Source organism: Dama dama, chromosome 22 (genome assembly GCF_033118175.1).
Source record: "Dama dama isolate Ldn47 chromosome 22, ASM3311817v1, whole genome shotgun sequence".
Taxonomy (NCBI): Eukaryota; Metazoa; Chordata; class Mammalia; order Artiodactyla; family Cervidae; genus Dama; species Dama dama.
The window spans coordinates 30,653,663-30,663,146 of record NC_083702.1 but is presented as its reverse complement, the minus strand read 5'-3'; positions in this window follow the sequence as shown (position 1 = coordinate 30,663,146).

The following is a 9,484-nucleotide window of genomic DNA, read 5'->3' as shown; positions in this document are numbered from 1 at the left end:
CGGGTGCCACTTGTTATGGTCTTTACAGACCGGGACCTGGGGACTGGGGTCGATGAAAAGAAAGCAAAGAAAAGAAGGACATGGGGGACCCAAGTCTCGAGTGAAACAAGGGTACTTTATTTGCAGAAACACATGCTTACATATCTTCAATAAAATGATTACTCAGCCATTAAGAATGAAATTCCATCAGTTGCAACAAAATGGATAGTCCTGTAAGTAAAAGGTCACTGAAGGGAGTCACTGAAGGGAATCCAAGCGGGTGCTCTTTCTCATGATCTCAGTCCTGAGAACTGTGTGCAGCTCTGCTCGTTCCTGTGTTCCAGGAACTCATAAGGAACAGAGAGTCCTTGAGAAATGGCACACAAAGGAAGAAAATGCAACATATTGGATCCCTTAAAGTTGAACTTCCCCTGACAACCTTCCTCTTAAAGACTGTCCTGAAATACAAAGGAAGGAAAGACAAGGAGGGATGGCTGGTACCAATTAAGGGTTTGAGTCATTGAAGCCCACATACAATGGAGGAGGTTTGTTGTTGTTTAGTCGCTAAGTCATCTCCAACTCTCATTGACCCCAGGGACCCAGGTTTCTCTGTCCATGGGCTTTCCCAGGCAAGAATATTGGAGTGGATTGCTATTTCCTTCTCCAGGGGATCTTCCCAGCCCAGAGACTGAATCCTTATCTCCTGCATTGGCAGGTGGATTCTTTATCACTGAGCCACTGGGAAGCCCAAGGAGGAGGTTATGCTACAGGAAATAATCAGCCAGCCACAGAAGGACAAATACTGAGTGATTCCACTTATATGAACCTAAAATAGTTGAACTTTTAGAAACAGAGCCAAATGGTAGTTTTCTGGGGCTGGGAGCAGGGGGAAATGGAGAGCTACTGTTCAACAGGTATAAAGTTCCAGTTACACAAGATGAATAAGTTCTAGAGATCTGTTGTATAACATTGCACTTACGTTAACAATACTGTATTGTGTCCTTAGACATTTAAGACGGTAGATCTCGTGTTAAGTGTTCTTACAACAATAAAAACAACAACAAAAAAACCAATATGGAAATAAAATAAAACTAAAATGTAGACAGATAAAACCAAGACAAAACCAAACCAAACAAAAAACCCCAGCAAGGGCTTAAGAGGTTGGTGGCAATTTGGAGGCCTGACATTTTCTATAACTATATAGGGATCTGAAGGCATCTTGAATACTTCTCAATCTATTCTACAGATATGTCCCAAGATTTTGTTGAGGTCATAAACTTTCTTTGAAATCCAGGAGGAAATGGCCTAAGGCCAATTTCAAATCAGTATAAACTAAGACCCAAAGACCCAAGGGCTTCCATGCTGTTTGTCTGATTTCAGTTGTTTGGGGACATAATAGCCTGGTATTGGTACATTTCATATACTCCCTTGATCCATGGTTCCTTTGAGGCTTTTTTTTTTCTTGAGTGTGTACTCAGTCTTGTCCGACTCTTTGCAACCCCATGAACTTTAGCTTACCAGGCTCCTCTGTCTATGGAATTTCCCATCAAGAATACTGGAATGGGTTGCCATGCCCTCCTCCTTCCTGATCCAGGGATCAAACCTGGGTCTCCTGCATCGAAGGCAGATTTTTCACAGTCTAAGCCATCTCTATTAAAATATGTATCTGCCTGGGAGGAGCATATTAAACTCAAAATTAAAAGGTGGTAATATATCAATAAGGATTTATTAACTTGATTAGTTTCATAGCAACTGGAAGAGACTAGAACCAGGGCATAAAACACTGTGGACAACGAGTCAGGTGAAGCACTATAATTTATACCTCTGAGAGGCCAAGTGTAGGGTATACTGTTGGCTTGTGGTATGGTGGTTAAGGGGAAGAGATACTCCTTGGATTGTGTCTTCTGTCAAGCTTTCTATAAAGCTAAATGGCTCTCTCACGCTAGATGTTCTAAAAGACAGCATGTAGAACCGTTAAACCCCTAACATTATTGCTGCTCTCAGTCAATAAATTATATTTATCTCTTTTTTTAAAAAGATATATAAATTCAGTTATGGAAGTGCCAGTTTTCACTGCTTAGCAGTACTTTTATCAAAACTGCCATCATCAAAAGAAAAAAAAGTCTGGCCCATATCATCCTTTTGGTTTTTTCAGTCAATTCTCACACCTTATCTGTATCTTTTTAAAAAATTTACTTGTTTTTTTAATAGAAGGATAATTGCTTTACAGAATTTTGTTGTTTTATGTCAAACCTTGACATGAATCAGCCATACTCATACATATATCTGTATCTTGACTTTGTGTAGACATAGTTAGTGGCCTTGTAGTGGATGTGGTTTAAATGGTATGAACCTACAAGAAGCAGAAGATATTAAGAAGAGGTGGCAAGAATACACAGAAGAATTATACAAAAAAGATCTTCACGACCCAGATAATCATGATGGTGTGATCACTCACCTAGAGCCAGACATCCTGGAATGTGAAGTCAAGTGGGCCTTAGAAAGCATCACTATGAACAAAGCTAGTTGAGGTGATGGAATTCCAGTTGAGCTATTTCAAATCCTGAAAGATGATGCTGTGAAAGTGCTGCACTCAATATGCCAGCAAATATGGAAAACCCAGCAGTGAGTTTTCCAGGCCACAGGACTGGAAAAGGTCAGTTTTCATTCCAATCCCAAAGAAAGGCAATCCCAAAGAATGCTCAAGCTACCACACAATTGTACTCATCTCACACACAATTGCACTCATCTCACACACTAATAAAGTAATGTTCGAAATTCTTCAAGCCATGCTTCAGCAATACATGAACCATGAACTTCCAGATGTTCAAGCTGGTTTTAGAAAAGGCAGAGGAACCAGAGATCAAATTGCCAACATCTGCTGGATCATCAAAAAAGCAAGAGAGTTCCAGAAAAACATCTATTTCTGCTTTATTGACTACGCCAAAGCCTTTGACTGTGTGGATCACAATAAACTGTGGAAAATTCTGACCTGCCTCTTGAGAAACCTCTATGCAGGTCAGGAAACAACAGTTAGAACTGGACATGGAACCAAACAGTGGTTCCAAATAGGAAAAGGAGTACATCAAGGCTGTATATTGTCACCCTGCTTATTTAACTTGTATGCAGAGTACATCTTGAGAAATGCTGGGCTGGAAGAAGCACAAGCTGGAATCAAGATTGCTGGGAGAAATATCAATAACCTCAGTTATGCAGATGACACCACCTTTATGACAGAAAGTGAAGGGGAACTAAAAAGCCTCTTGATGAAAGTGAAAGAAGAGAGTGAAAAAGTTGGCTTAAAGCTCATTCAGAAAACTAAGATCATGGCATCTGGTCCCATCACTTCATGAGAAATAGATGGGGAAACAGTGTCAGACTTTATTTTTTGGAGCTCCAAAATCGCTGCAGATGGTGATTGCAGCCATGAAATTAAAAGACACTTACTCCTTGGAAAGAAAGTTCTGACCAACCTAGACAGCATATTAAAAAGCAGAGACATTACTTTGCCAACAAAGGTCCATCTAGTCAAGGCTATGGTTTTTCCAGTGGTTATGTATGGATGTGAGAGTTGGACTGTGAAGAAGGCTGAGTGCTGAAGAAATGATGCTTTTGAACTGTGGTGTTGGAGAAGACTCTTGAGAGTCCCTTGGACTGCAAGGAGATCCAACCAGTCCATCCTAAAGGAGATAAGTCCTGGGTGTTCATTGGAAGGACTGATGCTGAAGCTGAAACTCCAATACTTTGGCCACTTGATGCAAAGAGTTGACTCATTGGAAAAGGCCCTGATGCTGGGAGGGATTGGGGGCAGGAGGAGAAGGGGACAACAGAGGATGAGATGGCTGGATGGCATCACTGATTTGATGGGCATGAGTTTGAGTAAACTCCGGGAGTTGGTGATGGAGAGGGAGTCCTGGCATGCTGCGATTCATGGGGTCACAAAGAGTTGGACATGACTGAGTAACTGAACTGACTGACTGACTGCAATATTTTGTGCTATTCCATCCCATGCCCCTGCCAATGGAAACTTATTCCTTGCATGAGATAATTGAAGTGAAAACTTTTTCCTGTGTTTTACAAACATGCATTTCTTTTTATCTGGGAAAGAGGAAAAGGATAAGCTACTTCCTAACCAGAATGGTGTCTTAGGTGAGCAGATGTTATATTGGAAAGTAGTAAAATGAAGCAGTCAAGGATTATATCTAAAGAGTTAGGGGAAAGGGAGTGTAGGGAAAAGGGAGTCTATGGGAAAGGCCTGAAAAATATGTTTTCATATTTTTATGAAGCTTAGCCCGACTTTGACTGATTAAAGAGAAAAAAATGAAAAGGGCAGTTTACTTTCTGGAGATGACACGTGCGGGTCATATGGGTGCACATGTGCATGTGGGTTTTTCATAGGTGCTTTAGCTTTTTGGAGGCATATGGTGCAACTACAAGCTTTATCAACCATATCTATTGACCAAATATTTCACTATGCATAAGGCAATCTGATAGTGGCTGATAAAAAATTAGCCAATCTACACATATTTATTGAGCCTCTTTTACACATGAAAATTTTTTAACAGATTTTTCAAGACTTTATTACGAAGGAGTGAAGGAAATTGCAACCTCTTGGGAATGATATTTTGGAATTAGTTTACTTAAAATCCCATCAGGGGACTTCCCTGGCAGTCCAGTGGTTAAGACTCCCAACTTCCAATGCAGGGGGTGCACATTTGATCCATGGTCAGGGAGCTAAGATCTCACATTCAGTTCTGCATGGTCAAAAAGTTTAAAAGAAAAATTGTTTTTAAATGACATTGGGTAGGCAACCATCTATTCTGGCTCAGTTGAAAGGAAAGAGTTAACAAGCCACCAACAGATGTTTAATTAACTCTCTCCATATTGGTAGGGCAATGATATTTTAAACAAAAAGCATGTTAGTAAATTACACCTATTAGCTGTTCTGCTAACCAAGAACCTATTACCCTTGTATGATGAATTGGAAGACAGGCACATTTCCACAAACTCAGAATTATGGCTTGGTAAGTAATGAAAGTAAAATGTTATCTAGTTACAAAAGCCAGTGATCGATGAATCATAATTAATGACCTTTTATGAAAACTTGAGAAAATGGAGGCTTTGTGCTACAACCTACATTGCCTTTCTTTCTGTAAGTTGTATTAATCATAGCCCTTGGTGTAGCACAGCTAATTTGCCAGCAACTCAGATGATTAGATAAACTCAAAAGGGTTTCATCTATCTTAAATAATAATGTCACTAACGGAGTTGCTTAGAAAGTTGCTTGGCTAACTTTAAATAATACTTTGATCACTGGAGGTACTGATGTCCATTCCATGCAGTTCCAAGTAAGGGTCAAATTGGCAAGTATCCACTAACTTAAGGTACAGAGAGTTAGTTTGAATATTTCAGAAGTAATTAAAATTTTTTTTTTTTACCTCTGCTTTCTCTAGCATTAAACAATGGTTTTTGTGCCTGACATAGTTACATCATTTTGGGGTGCAGACTAGATTTTTATCAGCCCCACTTTCTCCTTTATACACAATAGCATTAGCTACAACTAGGTTACATGAAGGAATTCTTTGTGATTCTGTTACTCAAAAATAAATAAACAAACAAACAGATAAAATGTACATAGCCACAAGCTACAGGGCTATTTCTTCTGTTTGGTTTGAAACCAGTCACTCCTTTGGGTTAGCATAGAGAAAACGGGGGTCGTTACCTCTAGGCGCTCACCTTAGCCTACAACTGCCTGCAAATAGGTGGAAAATAAGGGGTGTGTGTGTGTGTGTGTGTGTGTGTGTGTGTTGGGTATAAAAGGACAGAGTTGGGGAGATGAAAGCACAGGTGAGAGAACTGCTTTGGGAGTCAGCAGATGATGGCTCACTCCTACAAATATCTAAGATGTTACCTTGAGCAAATCTCAGTGTTTTTGGTTTCAGTTTCCCCATCTGAAAAAGGATATAATCATCTAATTCATTCTCATCTTTCTATACAAAGAAAACATCAGAAATAGCAAGGAAATAGCAGAGAAGAATGGTAGGCAAGGACCAGAAGAGAAACAATCATCAGACATTTAGTCCTACTCCTTAGCAATTGCCCACCTTCTATTTTTGCCTGAGTGCCCGTGATAGAAATGCAGAGGTTCTTGAAAGAGCCCTGCTACTTTTGTGCTTATCTTGTTCTTTCAATCTCCTGTCTAGAATGGCTTCACCCCTCACTTTGTCTACCTAAACTCTACCTTTTAAGTTCAACTTAAGAGTCACCTAATTCATGAAACCTTTCTTCCTTAATAATAGTAACTAACATTTTTGAGTACTTTCTATGGTCCAGGCATGATGTTAAGATCTCCACATATATTAATTCATTTGATTCTCACAAGAAACCAGGGAGGCAAGTTCTCCTATTGAGTGGATTTTACTGAAGAGACAACTGAGGTTAGATAATTTTTCCAAGGAAACATAGGGAGAAAGTTATGTACCAGGATCAAAACCAAGATACTCTGGCTCCATGACCCCTTATTCCTTAGCCTAGGCATTGGCGTTACGTGACTTTGAATGATAGTTTCTGCTGTAGATATTTTATCAGGTGATAGAAAGAAAGAAAGTGAAGTCGCTCAGTCATGTCCAACTCTTTGCGACCCCATGGTCTGTAACCCACCAGGCTCCTCCATCCATGGGATTTTCCAGGCAAGAGTACTGTGATAGCTTCATATAAATAGAAATCACACGTTCTAAAGCTACCTGTCCTACAAGCACCTGTAAGACTGTTCTGTATGTATTAAGTACATATAATATATGTTCACTGAGGGCTTCCCAGTCACTCCGTGATAAAGAATCCACCTGCCAATGCAAGAAATGAGGGTTTAATCCCTGGGTCAGGAAGATCCCCTGGGGAAGGAAATGGCAACCCACTCCAGTATTCTTGCCCAGGAAATTCCATGGACAGAGGAGCCTGGAGGGCTACAGTCCATGGGGTCGCAAAGGGTCAGACATGACAGCAATTAGACAACAGCAAATGTGTTTATTGAGCAAATCTGTTACATACAGGAAGAATGGGGAGAAATATGTGATCAAATAAAAGAATTATTTTTCCCTTATTAAATAAAATGGTAGTGTACCATTGAAACCACATGAGACAAGATGGTGAATTGGACTAGGATGGTGGCAAAGAGAGAAAAAATAATTGAATCAAAGGTTACTTAGGAGGGAGAATAAAAATGTTAAATAAACAAGATGGCTCCAAATACTTACTGATTTCCTCCCCTCCTGGGTGGCAGATCTCTAAATTAAGGTATGTGCCTGGCAAAACCGTCGACAGGACTTAGCGATCGAACAACAAAAATGACAACTGGTATTTTTATCTACCTCATTTGTCCTGGTATGAGTTTCATGAAGGTGAAATAATAGGCAGAGGCAGCTGCCTAAACCGAAAAGACAAGGCATAGCCCATTCCTTAACCTTTATTATGTTTTCTATTTTTAACTTTGTCAAAGGGAGAAGCAGATGGCCCCAAGATCCAGATATATGTAGATAATGTGGACAGGTAGTCTACGGCCATACCATCCTGAACGCGCCCGATCTCGTCTGATCTCGGAAGCTAAGCAGGGTCGGGCCTGGTTAGTACTTGGATGGGAGACAGGTAGAAATTAGTTTCGGAGGAGGAGCCAAGACGGCAGGTAGGTGGATGTGGAGTGCCTCTTGCTCCATGGATACGTCAAGAAAACATCTACAGATGCAATAGAATGCCAGCTGAATACTAGCAGGAGTCCTTGACCACCAGAAAGGATTATGCAGATCCACAAATAACTGGGTAGGATGAAAGAAAGAAGGGAGAAGGAGGAGGAAAGAGAGCAGGAGTGGGCCTCCACCCAGGAGTTGGGGAGCTGAAGCAGGGGAGAGACTCCACATCTGGGGAAAGCGGTTGGGGCAGAAGGGAAGCATTTGAGACTGTTGGAGGAGGGTGAAACAGCTGATCTGTGACAATCTGAATAGAGTGAGAACCACATAGACAATCTGGGCTGTGGCTCTATGTAACCTGGACAGGCATGTTTGTCCACCTGTGCACACGGGTGCTGGGAGCTGGAGCTGTTGTGCCCTAAAGCTAAAATCATTAACTGTGCATGCTATAACCAAGGTATTGTTCTTATGGAATTGTTCGTTGTATAAAGGACAATTTTAAATGTTGCAAACTAATGAGTTACACCATTTTAAAAGATTTCTTTCTTTAGATTTCTTTAAAGATTTCTTTCATCTCTTTTTTGGGGGAATACAAAAACTGTATAACACAGGTGACATAATGCTTGCTTAGTCAAAGAAGAGAGACTAAACAAAGGTAAAAATTTTGACAGTACAGTATTTGGCATCATTTTTTTGTCTTAATTCTGTTTGTGTCCTAAGATACAAAAGAAGTCAGAGGTTTTTTTAACAGTTTACAAGTAGAATGTGATTGTAAAATGTACAGTTTGGTTGTCTTTGATTATGAACTTTCTTCAGATATAATGAACTATGACTTTTAGGCTGCTCAATATTAAAAAAAAAAATTAAGAGAGTGTTCCCAAAGTGAGGATTACTGTTGATTGCAGGGAGATGGTGTGAGGAAATGGGAGGGAGGAGATAATAAGGTTCCATAATAAGGAATGCCTTTAGGGGAAAATCAGGTGGCCATGGAAGCAGGGTGCTACTGTTGAGTCACATACTGGGGAGGAGGGGCGTCACCGCTGTAACTTCTCTTTCCCCACATGCTGGTACCGACAGCTGGGCAATAGGACGAGCCAGATTTGCCCTTTGAATGTCTTGTCAGAGACTAGAAAAGACTCCTGTGCTGTGGCTGTCCTGTACTTAGTCGCTCAGTCATGTCTGACTCTTTGCAACTCCATGGACGGTAGCCCACCAGGCTCCCCTTTCCATGGGGATTCTCTGGGCAAGAATGCTGGAGTGGGTTGCCATGCCCTTCTTCAGGGGATCTTCCCAACCCAGGGATCAAACCTGGGTCTCCGGCATTGCAGGTGGATTCTTTACTGTCTGAGCCAGCAGGGAAGCCCCCAAAATACTCTTAATAGTGCCATATCTCTTGTGACCATGGCTGTTGGCTTTCCTGCTCATGTGGTGTCACTGGGGTCTCTGTCTCCATGCAGCCATGCGCTGTCCTCACAGAGGCAGACCCAAGTCCTCCAGGGCAGTCTTAGAGCAGACTCCTGTGGATGACCCACAAGCAGAGTGGGGGTAAAACCACAACTGACCTCCATGGACAGAGGAACTAAGGAAGAAGATCAAAAACCTTTTCAGCAGCTGCACAAGCTGCAGATTAAACCCACATGATCAACTTGGTAAACTCTATGCCTATGGAATATATAAAAAGACAATGAGTGCTTCCATAAAAGAAAACTCTCTAGCTGTGGATTGCAAAATAAAATCGTTTCTTATTACATTGATGATAGCTTGGTGATTAAGATGTATGTGCGTGCATGCATGCAAAGTCACTTCAGTTGTGTCTGACTCTTTGC